The 18,561-nt window shown below is 34.3% G+C and overlaps 1 protein-coding gene across 1 annotated transcript in view; it reads left to right on the top strand.

Annotated features, from left to right (window-relative positions):
- Positions 1 to 18,561, top strand: part of LOC149743773 (uncharacterized) — a 105,955-nt gene that overhangs the window by 73,043 nt on the left and 14,351 nt on the right. The window lies entirely within an intron of this gene.

An 18,561-nucleotide genomic window follows, 5' to 3' on the forward strand; every position in this document is an offset into this window, starting at 1 on the left:
ATGATGGTTAGGAATCCAAGCTGACTAAGACAGTTTGCAAATATTTATTTTTGTAGAAACTACCCAACTATCTTCAAAATTGGCTGTGCCATTTTGCATTTCCACTAGCAGTGAATGAGAGAGAATTCCTGGTGCTCCAAATCCTTGCCAGCATTTGATGTCAGTGTTCTGGATTTGGGCCACCTAATAGGTGTGTAGTGGTATCTCATTGTTTTAATTTGCATTTCTGTAATGACTATGATGTGGAGTATCTTTCAATGTGCTTATTTTCCATCGGTATATCTTCTTTGGTGAGGTGCCTGTTAAAGTATTGGGCCCATTTTTAAATGCGGTAGTTTGTTTTCCTATCGTTGGTTTTAAGAGTTCTTTGTATATTTGGAATAAGAGTCCATAAGATGTGCTGCACATATTTTTGCCCAGTCTGTGGCTTGTCTTGACATTTTCTTTACATTGTATTTTATAGAACAGAAGCTTCTAATCATAATGAAGTTTAGTTTATCCTTTCTTTCATAGATTGTACTTCTGGTGTCATATCTAAAAAGTCATCTCCATACCCAAGGTTCTCTAGATTTTCTAAGTTACCTTCAGGAGTTTTATAGTTGTGCATTTTACTTTGAGGTCCATGACCCATTTTGAGTTAATTTTTGGGACAGTCTTAAGTTCTGTATCTAGATCCATTTTTTGGATGTCGATGTCATGTTGTTTCAGCACCATTGTTGGAAAATTCTTTGAACCATTGTGTTGCCTTTTTTTCCTTTGTCAAAGGTAAGTTAACTATATTAATAGGGGTTTATTTCTGGGCTCTCTATTTTGTTCAGTTGATCTGTTTGTATATTCTCTTGCCAACACCACACTTGTCTTGGTGAGTCTTGAAGATGGGTACTATCAGCCTTCTAACTTTGTTGTTTTCCTTAGTCTATTCTGGGTCTCTTGCTTTTCCATATAAACTTTAGTATCAATTTATGAATATTAACAAAATAACTTGGTGGCATTTTGATTGAGATATATTGAAGCTATAGGTCAACTTCAGAAGAGCTGACATCTTGGCAGTATTGAGTCATCGTATTCATAAACATAGAGTATCTCTCCATTTATTTAGTTCTTTTCATTTATTTCAGTAGTTTTGCACTTTTCCTCAAATAGATCTTGTATCTATATTGTTAGATTTTTATATAAGTATTTCATTTGAGAGGGCTGCTAATACAACTGGTATCATGTTTTTAACTTCAAACTCCACTTGTTTATGTCTCATATATAGGTAGGTCATTGAGTTTTATAAATTAACCTTGTGTCCTGCAACCTTGCTATAATTGCTTATTAGTTCCAGAAGTTGTTTGTTGATTCTTTCAAATTTTCTACATAGCTAATCAAGTCACTTGTGAATAAAGACAACTTCATTTCGTCCCAATATGTATAACTTTTATTTCCTTTTCTTGTCTTTCTGCATTAGCTAGTTATTCCAGTATGATGTTGAAGGACAGTAATGAGAGGGGATATCCTTGTCTTGTTCCTGATATTAGTGGGAAAGCTTGAAATTTTTCATCACTAAGTAGGATTTTAGCTGTAAGTTTTGGCAGATGTTTTGTCAAGTTAAGGATGTTTACTAAGAGTTTTTATGAATGAGTGTTGGATTTTCTCAAATTCTGTTTCTCCATCTGTTGATATGATCATGTGATTTTTCTTCTTTAGTGTGTTGACATGATGGATTGCATTAATTCATTTTCAAACATTAAACCAGTCTTGCATACCTGGAATAAACCCCACTTGTTTGTAGTGTATAATTCTTTTTACATATTGTTGGATTTAATTTGCTAAAATTTTGTTGAGGATTTTTTGCATCTGTGTTAATTTCATTATCATATCTTTGTCTAGTTTAAGTATTAGTGTAATGCTGACCTCATCAAATGAGTCAGTATTTTTTCTGCTTCTATCTTTTTAAAGAGGTAAGAGAGCTGGTATCATTTCTTCCTTAAGTGTTTGGTGGAATTCATCAGTGAATCCATCTGGACCTGGTGCTTTCTGTTTTGGAAGTTTATTAATTATTGACTCAATTTCTTTAATGTTATAGGCCTATTCATATTGTCTAATTTTATGTGAGTTTCTCAGATTATCTTTCAAGAAATTAATCCACTTCATCAAGGTTATTAAATTTTTTCATTGAATTGTTCATAATATTACTTTATTATCCTTTAATGTCCATGGAATCTGTAGTGATGTCCCCTTTCATTTCTGATATTAATAAGTTGTGTCCTCTCCCTTTTTTTCTTAGTTACTTGGCTGGAGGCTTATTGATTTTCTTCATCTTTTCAGAGAACCAGCTTTTGGTTTCATTGATCTTTCTCAACTGGTTTCCTGTTTTTAATTTTATTCATTTCTGCTCTAATTTTACTAATTCTTCTGCTTACTTTGGAGTTAATTGCTCTTCATTTTTCAGTTGCCTTAGGTAGAAGCTTAGATTATTAATTTCATTTCTTTCTTCTTCTCCAATATGTGTATTCAATGCTTTAAATTCCCAATTAAGTACTGACTTTGCCACATCTCATGTTTCTTTGATTTTTAACAAATGATTTGTCATTCTTCGTGACATAATTCTAAATTCTAAATTTTTTTTTCAGTTTATATACTTGAAAATAAATTTGTTTTTCAGAAATAGCCATTCCTTTTTCTCAGTTATGTTGTTTTTTTTTTTTTTTTTTGCGGTACGTGGGCCTCTCACTGTTGTGGCCTCTCCCGTTGCGGAGCACAGGCTCCGGACGCTCAGGCTTAGCGACCATGGCTCACGGGCCTAGCCATTCCGTGGCATGTGGGATCTCCCTGGACTGGGGCACGAACCTGTGTCCCCTGCATCGGCAGGCAGACTCTCAACCACTGCGTCACCAGGGAAGCCCTCAGTTATGTTTTTATTTGAAATTTGGAAATACATTTTTTTTTTTTAGTTCTGGGTGTTTGCTTTTGTTTTTGCTCTAATTGTATTTTCTTGATAATTCTTTATTTCATTTTTCTGTCTCTTTAATTATTTCATTTTGGCCTTTCTCCATTAGGTTACAATAGATAAGATTTTTCTCTACTTACTCAGGATGACATGGTTTCCTAATACCTGTAGAACTCAATTTGTTGACATTATGGAGCAATAGCCAAGCAGCAGGAGTAAGAGGAATAGAAGCTTCTGCTCTTATAGGCTGGGAAAAAATTAACCAGTGTATTGTATTCCTCCAGCATGTTCTCTTTTCTCAGGTTCATCCAGATGCAAAAGACAGTTCATTCAAAACTTAAACGTTTGTGAAGAATTTACATTACCAATGCAAGTTTTGGTTTATCCATGTTAGGCAGATTGAGTGCTTTCCCTTTCCCCACCCCCAACAAATCCTGTACACTTGATTAGAAAAAGGTTTCTTAAACCACCATGCATTCTATTACCTATCATGTCACCAAAATTTTGGTCCTGTGTCAGCTTTCTTACCCTTGAGTTCCTGGATATGTTGATTCTTGATGCCTTAGAAAGCCCACTCAATTTTCTGCCACTGTCCCCTTATTTATGGTATTACATCCATAAAGGTAATTGGCAGAAAAAGGGTGTCTTGACTGCACATTTAATCTCTTTTTCCAGAATGTGTTTTAAAAAATAAGTCCATTTGGTGTATTAGCTTATCTGCTGTCTTAATAAATTTTCACAAACTTAGTGTCTTAAAAAACACGAATTTATTATCTTACTGTTCCATAGGTAATAAGTCTGATATGAGTCTCACTGGGCTATAAACAAGGTGTCTGCAGGGCTGCATTCCTTCCTAGAGTTTCTGGGGACAAATCTGTTTCCCTGTCTTTTCTAGCTCCTAGAACCCCCTTCTTCCATTTCTGAAACCAGAAATATTGCATCATTCTCTGCCTTTCTTCCATAGTCACTCTTCTGTTTCCCTCTTCCACTTTTAAACAACCTTGTAATTATATTATGTTTATCTGAATAATCTGCAAAAATCTCCCTATTTCAAGGTCAATTGATTATCGACCTTAATTTCATTTGAAGCCTGAATTATTTTGTAATGTAGCCTAAAGTATTCACAATTATAAGATTTAATATATAGGCCGTTTCAGGAGGCCATTATTTTCACTATCACATTTTAATTTTAAAATATATTTAATTTGTACACACACACATATATGTATATGACTTATATAATCATAACTTTGTGTTACGTAATTATAGTGAATTTAAATTGGTTAAAAAGATAGATTTAAAAATTGAGAATATAACAATCTATAAATTGATAACTAGTCAGTATTAATTTATGGGTTGGAAAATCATATTGTTATAAAAATATAACCAATAAAAAGAGTTCAAAAGCCTTTCTCTAATATCATAAAATTTCTCTATAGTTGAAATTAATCACTCATAATTTTAGTTTTGTATTTCTTTTCTGTTTTCAAATACAGTAAATTGATAAAATAATATTAAATAGAAATTATTGATAGTCAACTTAGCCTTAATGTAAATATAAGGTAATAGTTCATGGTATTTTAAATTTTCTAGGCATGTATTGCTAAAAGGCTTTCTTTACTCAAAGCTGATAATTTATAAAATAAAACACTGTGTACTCATTTTTATTGCTTGACACTTCCTAATTTATGGTAAGTGATAAGTCACAAGCCATGTTAAAACATAGCATCAACATTGCAGTCTATAACAAGATGACAAAGATATAAAGATAACATTATTTGGCATTGATGTTGTGCTTTCAGCATTTGTTTAGAAAATGTAATCTAAAAGCCCATTAATTACATTGTTAACAAAAGAGCAGGCTTTAAAAAAAAGTTTTTTTTAGGAGTGGCAAATGCAGATAATATATTGGAGAAAAGAATAGCATATATTGAAGAATAATTATGTTATCTTCATTAGCTCTTTGGAGTTACACTAATTATATCGACTAATTTTGTTGACTTTAAAAAAATAGACACATCAGTACTAATTAGATATTTTAAAGAATTCTAAGCCTAAAGGAGGTAAAGGCTATTACCTCCTCTACATTGCTATTTTCCTAAACACTTGACTTTCCTATGTTAACACTATATGATCACATAGAGAATTATAAGTTTGGTGAATAAAAAGTAAAATTCAATGTAACACCTCTCATATTATTTCAAAATATAAATCACAGTTTCAGGTTATTTATAGCTCTCATTTGATCTATAGGATTTGACATCATTTTGGCAGTAAGGAACTAAACTTCTCTCCCATCATGAATGGCCCTTCCAGGGAATTTCTGTGAACATCATTTTATGTCAGATGTACTAAAGTTATAAATGGGCATCCTGAAAGAAAGTGGCAGAGAGTAAATGTAATTATGTACCATAAAATATGAGAGTATAGACAGGAAATTTTTTATTACTCATCCAAATATTTATATATAATGTGGAATTATTATTTGAAAGTTTAACTTAAGCAAATGTTAGTTTGTAAATAATAATAAGGAATCATTTAACTAATGGGGTATATTTTATATTGTGTTATTATTTATTGACCTAAAATTTGATTAGGGAAAATGGTTCTAAAAAATAAATCTGGATTGCATGCAGAGGCACATTTTTAGTTGACTGTTATTATTTGGTATGTTGGAAGTTGAAGTAGCCATGAATGTTGTAGAATGTAATAATATATATATATATTTATAATAATATAATAATGTATGTAATAATATTACATGTATATAATAATATATATATATAATTGACATATACATGTTCCTGGTGTACAACATAATGATTCAATATTTGATATATTGTGTGAAGGATTATCACAATAAGTCTAGTTTATATCCATCACCATACATAGTTACAAAAGTCTTTTTCTTGAGATGAGGACATTTAAGATTTACAGTTAAGTCCCCTACATATGAACCTTCAAGTTGCGAACCTTCAAAGATGCAGACGTGTGTTCACATGTCCAATCATGTGAGTTCTATTTGTGGAGGCACCGTTAGTTTTTGAGGCACAGGACCTAAATGTAGAATGGTACACGAAGGCTGAAGCCACTGTTTGGAATGTAATACAGTGCTACCGTGTCATCTATGATGGGAAAAAAAGAGCCTAGTATTCAGACATCACTGGATTGTTTTTTCAAGAGGGTAGATAGAATTGAATCCAGCAAGGAACCAGAACCTGTGCCATCAACGTCAGGCGTGAGTGAAATTGCAGCTTGCCCTCTGTCTCCTATTGCTGACGATCCTTCAGCTCTACCATCTCCCACCTCCTCTCCTTCCTCCAGTCAGTAACTCTTCTTGCCTGTTCACTCAATGCCAGCCCCTGTATGCCAGCTGTTGTACTGTACTACTGTACTTTCCAAGGTACTGTACTGTAAGATTAAAAGTGTTTATATTTTGTGTTTGTTTCTAATGTATTATTTGTGTGAAAAGTATTATAAACCTATTACGGTACAGTACTGTATAGCCGATTGTGTTGTGTACCTAGGCTAACTTGGTGGACTTATGAACAAAATGGACTTATGAATGTGCTCTCGGAATGGAACTTGTTCGTATGTAGGGGACTTACTGTATGCTCTTAGCAATTTTCCAATATGCAATACAGTATTATTAACTATAGTCACCATGTTGTACATCCCCATGACTTATTTATTTTATAACTGGAAGTTTGTACCTTTGATCCCCTTCACTCATTTCACATATCTCCCACCCACTGTCTCTGGCAACCGCCAATCTGTTCTCTGTATCTATTAGCTTGTTTTAGTTGTTGTTTATTCATTCATTCGTTTTAAATTCCAGATATAACTGAGGTCACTTGGCATTGGTCTTTCTCTGTCATTTAGCATAATACCCTCAAAGACCACGTGTGTTATTGTAGATGGCAAGATTTCATTCTTTTTAATGGCTGAGTAGTATCTCGTGTGTGTGTGTGTATATATGTATGTATGTATACCACTTCTTCTTTAACCATTCATCCATTGATGGACATCTAGGTTGTTTCCATACCTTGGCTATTGTAAATAATGCTGCAATGAATACTGGGCTTGTATATCTTTCTGAGTTAATGTTTTCATTTTCACGGGATAGATACCCAGAAGTAGAATTGCTGACTCTATTTTCAGTTTTTCAAGGAACTGTTTTCCATATTGGCTGTACCAATTTATATTCCCACCAACAGTGCATGAGGGTTCCCTTTTTCCACATCCTGGCCAACACTTATTTCTTGTCATTTTGATAATAGCCATTCTAACAGGTGTGAGGTGACATCTCATAGTTTTGATTTGCATTTCCATGAAGATTAATATTTTGAGCATCTTTTCTTGTATATATTGGCACATCTGTGTTTCATCTTTGAAAAGTCTGTTTAGATCTGCCCAGTTTTTAAACAAATTGTTTGGGATTATTTCTATTGAGTTGTATGAGTTGTTTATATATTGTAGATATTAGCCCCTTACCAGATATAGGATTAGCAAATATTTTCTTCCTTTTAGTAGGTTGGCTTTTCATTTTGTTCATGGTTCCCTTTGCCTTGCAAAAGATTTTTAGTATGATATAGTCCATTTGTTTGTTTTTCCTTTTGGTTGTCAGATTGAAAAATCTTTACCAAGGCTTATGTCAAGTAGCTTACCATCTATGTTTTCTTCTACAGGTTCTATGGTTTCAGGTCTTACATTCAAATCTTTAATCCATTTTGAGTTAATCTCCATGTATAGTGTAAAGTAGTGGTCAAGTTTCATTCTTTTTCATGTTGTTTATCAATTTTCTCAACACCATTTATTGAAGAGATTGTCCTTTGCACATTGTATAATCTTGGCTCCTTTGTCATAAATTAATTGATCACATATGCATGGGTTTATTTCTGGGCTGTCCATTCTGTTCCATCTATCTATGTGTCTGTTTTTATGCCAATACCATACTGTTTTAATTACTATAGCTTTGTAATATAGTTTGAAATCAGGGAGCAAGATGCCTTCATCTTTGTGCCTCTTTCTCAAGATTTCTTTATCTCTTTGAGGTCTTTTGTGGTTTCTTACAAGTTTTAGGAATATATGTTCTGTTTCTCTGAAAAATGCCATTTGAGTTTTGATAGAAATTGCATTGAATCTGTAGATTGCTTTGGAGTACACATATTTTATCAATATTGATTCTTTCAATCCAAGAGCACAGAATATCTTTCCATTTATTTGTATCTTTTTCAATTTATTTCATTAAGGACTTGTTTTCAATATGCAAGTCTATTATCTCCTTGGTTAAATTTATTCCTAGGTATTTCATTCTTTTTGATGCAGTTGTAAATGGGATCATTTTCTTCATTTCTCTTTGATAGTTTGTTTTTAGTGTATAAAAATACAACAGATTTTTGGATATTGATTTTGTTCCCTGTGGCGTTAGTGAATTTGTTTATTCTAATAGTTTTTTTTGGTGAAGTCTTTATTATTTTGCTGTATATAAAATTATATTGTCTGCAGATAGTGACAGTATTACTCCCTTCTTTCTGATTTGGATGACTTTTATTTCTTTTTCTTGTCTAATTGCTCTGTCTTAGGACTTCTGATACTAAGTTGAATAAAAGTGGCAAGAGTGGACATTTTTGTTGGTTTCTGATCTTAGAGGAAAAGCATTCAGCGTTTCTTTGTTGAGTATGATGTTAGCTGTGTACTTGGCATATATTGCCTTTATTATTGTTGAGTTATGTTTCTTCTATACCCACTTTGTTTAGAGGTTTTTTATCATAAATGAATGTCAAAGGCTTTTTCTTCATCTATTGAGATGATCATATGATTTTTACCTTTCATTTTGTTAATGTGGACTATCATCTTGATTTGTGGCTGTTGAACCATCCTTGTATCCCTGGAATAAATCCCACTTGATTTTGGTGTATGATCTTTTTAATGTATTGTTTTGGTTGCTAATATTTTTATTGAGGATTTTTACATCTATATTCATCAGCAGTATTTTCCTATAATCTTTTTTGTGTGTGGTGTCCTTGTCAAGTTTTGGTATCGTGGTAATGCTGGACCCATAAAATGAGTTTGGGAGCATTCCCACTACAATTTTTTGGGATTGTTTGTGAGGGATAGTTATTAACTCTTCTTTGAATATTTGGTAGAATTCACCTGTGAAACTGTTTGATCCTGGACTTTGTTTGATGGGGGTCTTTTTCTTACTGATTCAATCTCCTTACTAGTAACTGGTCTATTTAGATTTTCTGTTTCTTCAAAATTCAGTCTTGGAAGATTGTATGTTTTGGGAATTTATCTATTTCTTCTGCATTGTCCAATCTGTTGGTGTGTAATTATTCATGTTAGTCTCCTATGAGTCTTTGAATATTTTGGTTTTCAGTTATAATTTTTCCTTTTTCATTTCTAATTTTATCCTCTTTTTTTGTTTGTTTTAGTGAGTCTAGTTAAAGGTTTGTCAATTTTATCTTTCAGAGAATCAGCTCTTAATTTTAAAATTTTTTTCTACTCTTTAAGACTCTATTTCATTTATTTTCTCTTTTTATTATCTTCTTACCTTTATTATTTCCTTTCTTCTACTAACTCTGGCTTCATTTTTTCTTCCTTTTCTAGTTTCTTGGGTTCAATTGTTTTTTTGAGACTTTTCTGGTCATTTGAGGTAGTCTGTATCACTATGACTGTCCCTCTTAGAATTGCTTTTGCTGCATCACATAGATTTTGGTATATTGTATTTTCATTTTTATTTCTCTCAAGTTATAGTTTGACTTCTCTTTGATTTCTTTGACTCATTGCTTTTTCAGTAGCATGTTGTTTAACCACATATTTATTATTTTTTTCAAGTTTTTTTCTTGTTATTGATTTCTAGTTTATTACCTTTATGGAAGGAAAAATGCTTGATATGATTTCAGTCATTTTAAATTTGCTGAAACTTTTTTTGTGGTCTAACATGTGATCTATCCTAAAGAATGTTCCATGTGTACGTGAAAAGAATGTGTATTCTGCTTTGGGATGGAATATTCTGTATATATCTATTAAGTCTCTCTAGTCTAATTTGTCATTTAAGGCCTGTGTTTCCTTGTTGACTTTTCAGTCTGGGTGTCCTATTTGCAGTCTGGGTGTCCTAAGATTTGCTGTCAATTTCTCCCTTTGTCTGTTAATATTAGCTTTATATATATGTACATCAATACTGGGTGCATGAAAATTTACAAATGTTATATTTCTCGTTGGATTGACCCCTTTATTATTATGTAATGCAAATCTTTGTTTTTAATGACAGTCTTTGTTTTAAAGTGAATTTTGTCTCTGATATAAATACAGCTATCCCAGATTTCTTTTAGTTTCAATTTGCATGAAACATCTTTTTCCATCTTTTCACTTTAAGTCTGTGTGTCCTTATATCTGAAGTAAGTCCCTTGTAGGCAGCTACAGATGGCTCTTTTTAAAATTCATTTAGCCACTGTATCTTTTGATTCAAGAATTATTCCATTTTTATTTAAAGTAGTTATTGTTAGTTATGTACTTATTGCCATTTTGTTAATTATTTTCTGGTTGTTTCATAATTCTTGTTTCTTTCTTCTCTTGCTCTCTTCCTTTTTGTTTGATGCCTTTTTTTAGTGTTGTGCTTAGATTTCTTTCTCATTATCTTTTTTGTTTCTACTATAGGTTTTTGCTTTGTGGATACCCTAAGGCTCACATAACAGCTTTCATTTAACAATCTATTTTAAATTGATAGCAAGTTAAGTATGAACACATTCTATAACTTTACATTTTTACTCCCTATCCCTGTGTTTTATGTTTTTGATGTCATTTTTATATCTTTGTATTTTGTGTATCCCTTAACTAATTATTTAGTTACAGTTTTTTTTTTACTTTTGTCTTTGAACCTTCCTACTAGCTTTATAGTTAATCCACTATCTTTACTATAAATTTACCTTTACCAGTGAGATTTTTACTTTTCTTGTTGTTGTTACTAATTAGTGCTCTTTTTTTCCAGCTTAAAGAAGTCACTTTAACATTTCTTATTAAAGTCTTTTTTAGTGGTGATGAACTCCTTTAGCCTTTCCTTTATGGAAAACTCTTTTCTCTCCAATTCTGAATAAGAAGTTTGCTGGTAGAATATTCTTGGTTGGAAGGTTTTTCTTTCAGCATTTTGAATATATTGTGCCACTTCCTCTGATATACAAAGTTCTGCTGAAAAAATCTGCTCATAGGCTTATGGGAGTTTCCTTGTACATAACAAGAAGTTTTTCTCCTGTTGTTTTTAATATTCTCTCTTGTCTTTATCTTTTGACACTTTAATTATAATATGTCTTGGCTTGTGTCTCTTTGGGTTTATCTTATTTGGAACTTTCCGGTTCCTGGATATGAATGTTTGTCTTCTTTCCCCAGTTAGGGTAGTTTTCAGTCATTATTTCTCCAAATAATATTTCTACTCCTTTCCCTCTCTCTTCTCCTTCTGGGAGCCCTATGATGTGAATGGTAGTCTGTTTTAAGTGGTGCGATATGTCCTTTGAGCTATCTTTACTTTTTTAAAAAAATTCTTTTCTCTTTTTCTGCTCTGACAGGGTGAGTTCTACTGCCTTGTCTTGAGATGACTGGTGCTTTCTCCAGTTTCATCTAGTCTGCTCTTGAACCCTTTTAGTGTGTTTTTCAGTTTAGTTATTACATTTTTCAGCTCTGTGACTTCTGTTTGATACTCTCTTATATTTTCCATCTCTTTGTTCATGTTCTTACTATGTTCATCTATTCTATCCATTCAGTGAGCATCTTTATGTCTATAACTTTGAATTCTTTATCAGATGAATTACTTATCTCTGTTTCATTAAGGTTTTTTTCTAGAGTTTTATCTGGTTCTTTCATCTGGAACATATTGCTTTGTTTCTTCATTTTGCTTTACTTTCTGTGTTTGTTTCTGTGTATTAGGTGGAAGAGCTACCTTTCCCAGACTTGAAGGAGTGGCTTTGTGTAGGAGATGAAACTTGTCATTCAACCTTGTTCTTACTCTTGGTTGTCTCTGAAATCTATGTGATTGTCCAAGCTTCCTGATTTATTCTTCATAGATTCCAGTAGTTAAGGATGTGCAACACCTGTCAGTGTTCAAAAAAAATTTTTTTTTTAGTCTGTACTTAATTTCAGTCTGTTTGGGAGCCAGTTTCTCAGGCAACAGCTTCTAAATTATGCAAATATATACAGTCCTCTGGGACCTCAATTTTAAACCCTGCTGACCTCCAGACCAGTTGATCCAGAAGTGTTTCCTTGACAGTGGTTGCAAAAATCAGGGTTTTAGACAAGTGTAAAAGCTCGTTTCTGGGAGGTACCAGTGAGCTGTAGCAAGGCCAAGGGAGAGTGCGAAGATCATGTTCCCTGGGCTATGTTTCCTGAGACCTCTTCTGTAGCCTCTAGATGTGTGGTAAACCTGAAGCCTGCCCCTCAGGTTGAAGCTCCAGGACAAGTAAATAAATTCCTTTTTCATAGGAAGACTGGGATTATGTCTCATTTTGCTTTCTGTGGTATGCCCTGTGGGGTGGTAGCCTGCCAAGAACTCTCTCTCCAATTGTTTCAGTCCTGTAGGGCTCAGAAACACTAACTCTGCTGGCTACTAGTGCCAGATGCTCAAGGGACATTCCCTGTGTGGACTGTGTGTGCCTGCCAGCTTTGGCAGTGACACAGGAGAATGTGGAGGTACAGCCTGCCTGCTGGTTTTGGCAAGGCTGCAAAAGAGTATGGGGGGAGGGCATGCCCCCTGGCTTAACAGGGCTGCAGGAGAGTATGGAGGCAGGGTGTGCCTGCTGCTGTTAACAAGGTAGAAGGAGAGTGCAAAACTGGTACCCACCACCACCTCCATCCCTAGAGAGAACCCCAACAGGCCCTTGCCCCTTCAGCACACACTTTAAGATTAGCAAATGAATCTCCTTTGCATATAGTCTAGGTGCTTTTCAAATTGTTGTTTTTGTGCTGGGTCCTGGGGTGAGTAAGCCTGCACACAAGCCCTTTAAGAGAGCAGGATCTCAATTCCATATAGCTCTTTGGGTCTCCTGGACATAAGCCCCACTGGTTTTCAAAGCCAGACAATTTGGGGGCTTATCTTTCCAGTGCAGGTCCCAAGGTTTGGAGTGCCTGACATGGGGAAAAAATCCCTCACTCCTCAGGGAAAAGCTCTTTACTTGTGAGATTCCTCCTGATTGTAGGTCACTGTGCTGGGCGTGAGGTTTTGGCAATCTACCTCTCTTACCTGTCTCAATGTGGCTCTTTTTTCCTTTGTTCTGGAAAAACTATTCAGCTAGTTTTCAGGTCTTTTCAAAGGGAATTTTTCCATATGTAACTAGATTTGGTGTGTCCATGGGAGGAGTTCAGGATCTTCCTACACCCCTGTCTTGAAGAGCTGCCTCTGAGTAAAAGTTTTAGAGGACAATGCATCGTTCACTCAGACATTATGGAGTATGTGTTCAGGTAGATCACAGTTCATTCTGGGTCACTGGGTCCTCCAACCATTGCTGACCTTATATAGCATAAGTAAAGTGTAACTTTTTTGTGTTGCCACTGAGATTTGGGGGTGTTTATTATACTTCAGCATACGCTAGCCCATTCTGAGTGCTACAGTTGGTGATACAGGTTTGAAATAGTAAAGTTAAAATGTCTCCATATTTCAGAAGATAGAAGAATTTCATAGTGACAGACATCTGTTAGTAAGAGCTAACTCCTAGTGATAAAGTGAATGTAGATACCAAAGAGCCAGTAGAGTCACAGTAGTCTGAACCAGAAATATTTTGTTGGTCTTAATTAATTGTGGAGTTTCCAGAATCAAAAGTTATGAATGGCCACTTAAGTTTCAACTTAGCTTATATAACCTCAAATTTCCATGTTTGTAAGGTATATCCTAAGCCACCACAACAGATCCTTGACCCCTAAGCCAATTTCTAGCTCTAGATAAGTTAATAGACCTAAAATCAATTGAGAAATGGAAGTTTAGACACACCTGAAGGAGACCACACAGTAACACTATAAATATATACTAAGGTTATTTCTCTTAATTATTACCAAGGGACTCTAGACAACTGTCAAAGTCATTGGATATGGAAAAAAAATTCAGCACTTTGAGGAAATATTAGACCTGAATCTGAGCTATTATAAATTCTTGTGAACTAAAGAAAATTTGTAGTTTATAACTAAGTTTGAGAGCATATGGGACTTAGGTGATAATTACAATTTTGAGAGAAATGCCTCAGTATGTTGTAAATCAACTATACTCTAATAAAAATTCAAAAAAAAAACTGTAGCCATACCCATACACAACTGTTCAGATTTTCCATTTTTATGATAATATTTCATCTGATTTAAGTGGAAACTATCAACTCCTTAGATTTTTCTATATACACTCAATTGTGTACTGAAAGTTAAGAGCTAATTTTTTTTTTGTTTTTTTGCGGTACATGGGCCTTTCACTGTTGTGGCCTCTCCCGTTGCAGAGCACAGGCTCCGGACGCACAGGCTCAGCGGGCATGGCTCATGGGCCTAGCTGCTCTGTGGCATGTGAGATCTTCCTGGACCGGGGCACAAACCTGTGTCCCCTGCATCGGCAGGTGGACTCTCAACCACTGCACCACCAGGGAAGCCCCAAGAGCTAATTTTTGATGCTTTAAAAACAAAAAAAAAGAAGAAATGCCTCAGTATGTCCAAATAGATCACCACATATATTCTCACTGTAATTTCTGGGACTTTGTAATTGTAAACATATATAAATATATAAATATAAATATATATAGCTAAAAAAAAAAAAAAAAAAAATATATATAGCTTATTTTGGAATCTGTATTTTGGAAGAAGAGTCAGATGGAAATCCCTAGAGTTTACAGTCCATTTAAAAAAACAACAAACCAAAACAAACAACACACATACAACCCTCTACAAATGGATCATTCTTGGAGGAACTGCAGAGATCTGTCCACATTAAAACCTTGAAATACATGAAAATGATGATTGCTAACACAGTCTCATTAAATTATCCACTTCAATTGGCTCAATAGACAGATGGGAATTAGAGAATGACAGATAATCATCAGTTTAATTGGGTGATGAATCTGCTTACAGATGCTGTCCAGATGTAGTCTCCCTACTTGAGCAAATTAATAAAGCTACTTTTATCTTGTATTATATATCTATTGATGAGATTAGTTTTTTTCCCACCCTTGTGATAAGAATTAATAAGAGGAGGAAATGTTCTCAAAAGACAGTGACAAAAGTACATATTTCATTCTACTCTTAGGGAATGAATTACCCCTCTAGTTTTGTACCAAAATTGAGTCTCTAGGAAGGATAATTGCTCATCATCACAGATATTCTGTTCAACATGTTGATGACATCATCCCTCACGACCTGAAGGGCAAGTATCCAGACCTTCTAAGAGAGCTATGATTAAGTCAATTGTCACAAAAGAGAGAGATGCTTTAGGGATAATTCAGTGGTCTGACACTTCTTTAAAGTTTCTTGTCCAACCAGTGGTGTAGACAGGGTAAAATATTACCTTATAATTGAAGGAAAAAGTTATACTCTATCCCTTCCAGCACTAAGAGGACTAAGTTTTAGTTGGACTGCCTTTGAGGAAAAATATATTCTATTTAGATATGCTATTTTTACCTATTTAGTAAGTAACTAAAGAAGTTTCCAGCTCTGAATGCATTCAGAAGGGTTTCCAGCTTTTCACACAGTGGTAGAAGCATTTGACTACGTGGACTATATGGACTAGTTGTGGAGACATGATTAATTCAGTGTCTAAGGCAAATTCTGTTGCAGCATGGGACCCATAGCAATCATACAACTGTGCTTTACTGTTTTTGGTCAATAAATCTTCTCATTTATTTTTAAATCTTCTCATTTATATTAGGGCCAGTGGTTTTCCACTGGCCCTAATATAACATGAAGCCCAAGTGAACATGAAATCCAGGCTGCCTCTTCCAAACTTACTCTGACCCACCTAGCCGTTACATTAGGTAAATCTAATTAACAATGCCAATTAAAGTGTACAAAAGAGATTGGGCGCAAGCATGTCCTGAAGCCATATGTATACTGTGTAAGCAGATTCTTCACCTTCCCACAGTGACTTTTCCTGCTGAAATATCCTATACGTGTGCTGCAGTGGGGGTTATTTTTAACTAGTTGCCTGCTGAGGGTAAAAAACAATTGGAGTTTGGTAAACGGAGAGTTATCTAATTTATTCCCATCAGCCAGAGTGACCTGCTACAAATTTATATCCCGGCTCATTAGAATCTCTGAAGCACCACAAAGCTGTCAAATACAAAGATTTATCTTTAAACAGTACATCTCTACTCTGCTTAGAGTGTGAGCTCCTGTATATAAAGAACAAATGAATTCATAGGAAGGTGGAGTTTGGGGACATCTCAGAATAAGTTAAGGGTTTGCCCCTTAGGACTTCTATAGTGAAGATACCTTGAATAGAAAGGTTAGCAAAATGACTTACTGTCTGAATGTTAGTAAGCTTTTATCCCAGTTCTAGATAGTCTTGTCCAATGAGCTCATGATCAAATTGTCATGATGGTAAAAATGAAAACTGAATAATATGCATGGGTTAAGTACATTTAACTTGTACTTAATTTTACTGCTAAATGTTTCATTTGCTGGCAGAAGGACAATTCATTGGTTTCTATACTTAATCATACTTTGGAAATGCCAGCCATTTACCTACCAGCAAATTGACAGTACCAAACTCCTCCCATCGTGAAATGGAGTATTATTTACTCTTACTGAAAGAGACACTTACTCTAAACTAAGGTGTGATTTCCATCTGTGCATTAATCTACCATCTGTGAGCATACTAAATATCACTAATACAAAATATATTTTCCTATATAACGTTTCCCTGACCAAAGATATGTAAAGCGTCCAATTAAAAAATTCCATTAATTGGTATCTTGGAGACAGTATTTCGTGAAGTTGAGATATACAAATGTATGCTATGCTCTGACCCAACACACAAGATTTCTTTTCTTCCATTATCAGAATATTTAGGTACGGAACAAAGAAACATAAATAGGGGGGAAATCTCTTAAGATTACATCTAATGACCCACTTACAAAAAGTGCTTTCGTTTTCAGATACTCTGGGCTCTGATAGTTACAATATTTTATGTTTTAATAAATGCTTAATATTTTATTAAATAAATGCAAGCATTCAAGGAGAAAAATATTGCCAAGAGTCTAAGAACAGAGATGTGTGAAAATGTTTGCCCAGTTTAAAAATTTTAAAGTAGTTCAATATTGATAGATAATTTATAACCATTCAAAATATATATTGAATACATACTCAATGATAAACATTCTTAGATGTTTAGATGCTTAAAAATGACTACTGAACAAAAAAATTCGAAGATCCACATCTGTTAGAATAATAAAATTGTTTTATACCAGAGTTTTGGGGTGGTTTATTATGTAGCATTAGATAATGAAGGTTTTTTTTTAAAGTTAATGAAAAGCCATCATTTTTCAAGACACATATTTTGTGTATAGGATAATAGTCAAATTGAATATGGCTGTGGTAGAAATCACTACTCTTGCATCTTTCAAGTCCTTCAAGGCAGCATTACTCTTTGGAGTCCCTCTATATTTGCCTTTAGCTTACTACTTGTGTAGATAAAGGCATTTGGCCTTCCCTACAGTATAAATCATCATTCCATGGATCATAAAAACCAATGAGAAATTGCTGCCAGTTGTTCAGTATGTCTGTTGAAACAATACATTCTGGAACTGGGGAAATAACCACAGAGAGGTTTGAGGAAGACCTGGGCCAACTGTAAAATGAACCCCAGTTGAAACTCTATTGATTACCAGATATTCGTAAAGCTATTCTCTGACTGGTTGAATACAATGACAGTTTTGGTCTCCAGATAGTAGTTTCAGTTTAAAGCCAGCATTTCATAAACTCTGTTTATTTCCCCTTCGCTAATGTACAATTACCCTTGTAAATTGTCCTCAGGTGCCTCTTTTGTAACTGTGGTAAGAACATGGGGTATGAAATCTATCCTATTAAAAAAAAAATTTAAGTGTATGATACAGTATTGTTAACTATAGGCACAATGTTGCACAGCAGATCTCTAAAACATTCACCTTGCATAGGAATTTTATATGTGTTGAATAGCAACTCTGTATTTTTACTTCCCTTAGCCCCTAACAACAACCATTCTACACTGTTTCTATTATTTTGATTACTTTAGATACCTCGTATAAATGAATTATGCAGTACTTTTCCTTCTGTGACTGGCTAATTTCTCTTAGCATAATGTCCTCAGGGTTCATCTGTGTTGCTATCTATGGCTGGATTTTCTTTTAAGGTCTACTAAAGGGAAAATTACAGGGTAACACATGGTTAAGTAGCAGGATGCTTCTGTAAGAGGATATAACTTCACCTTTATTTAAAGTTCTTTGACTCTGTTAGCTGGCTCAAGTCTTGGAATTAAGTACTATAATTGTAACCAATATAGTGACTCTAGTCAATTCTGTTTAACAGATATGGATATTTCCTGCATATGCAAAACAAATATAACTTCTGTAGGCTGCCCATCTGTTTCCATTGTTGGGATCTTGGTCAACCAGCCACATCAAAAATCTCTGTGACCCAAA

This window comes from Delphinapterus leucas, unplaced genomic scaffold (assembly GCF_059928025.1).
Source record: "Delphinapterus leucas isolate spDelLeu-1000000601 "Yukka" unplaced genomic scaffold, BTC_Dleu_Yukka2 spDelLeu_asBTCV2_sq81, whole genome shotgun sequence".
Taxonomy (NCBI): Eukaryota; Metazoa; Chordata; class Mammalia; order Artiodactyla; family Monodontidae; genus Delphinapterus; species Delphinapterus leucas.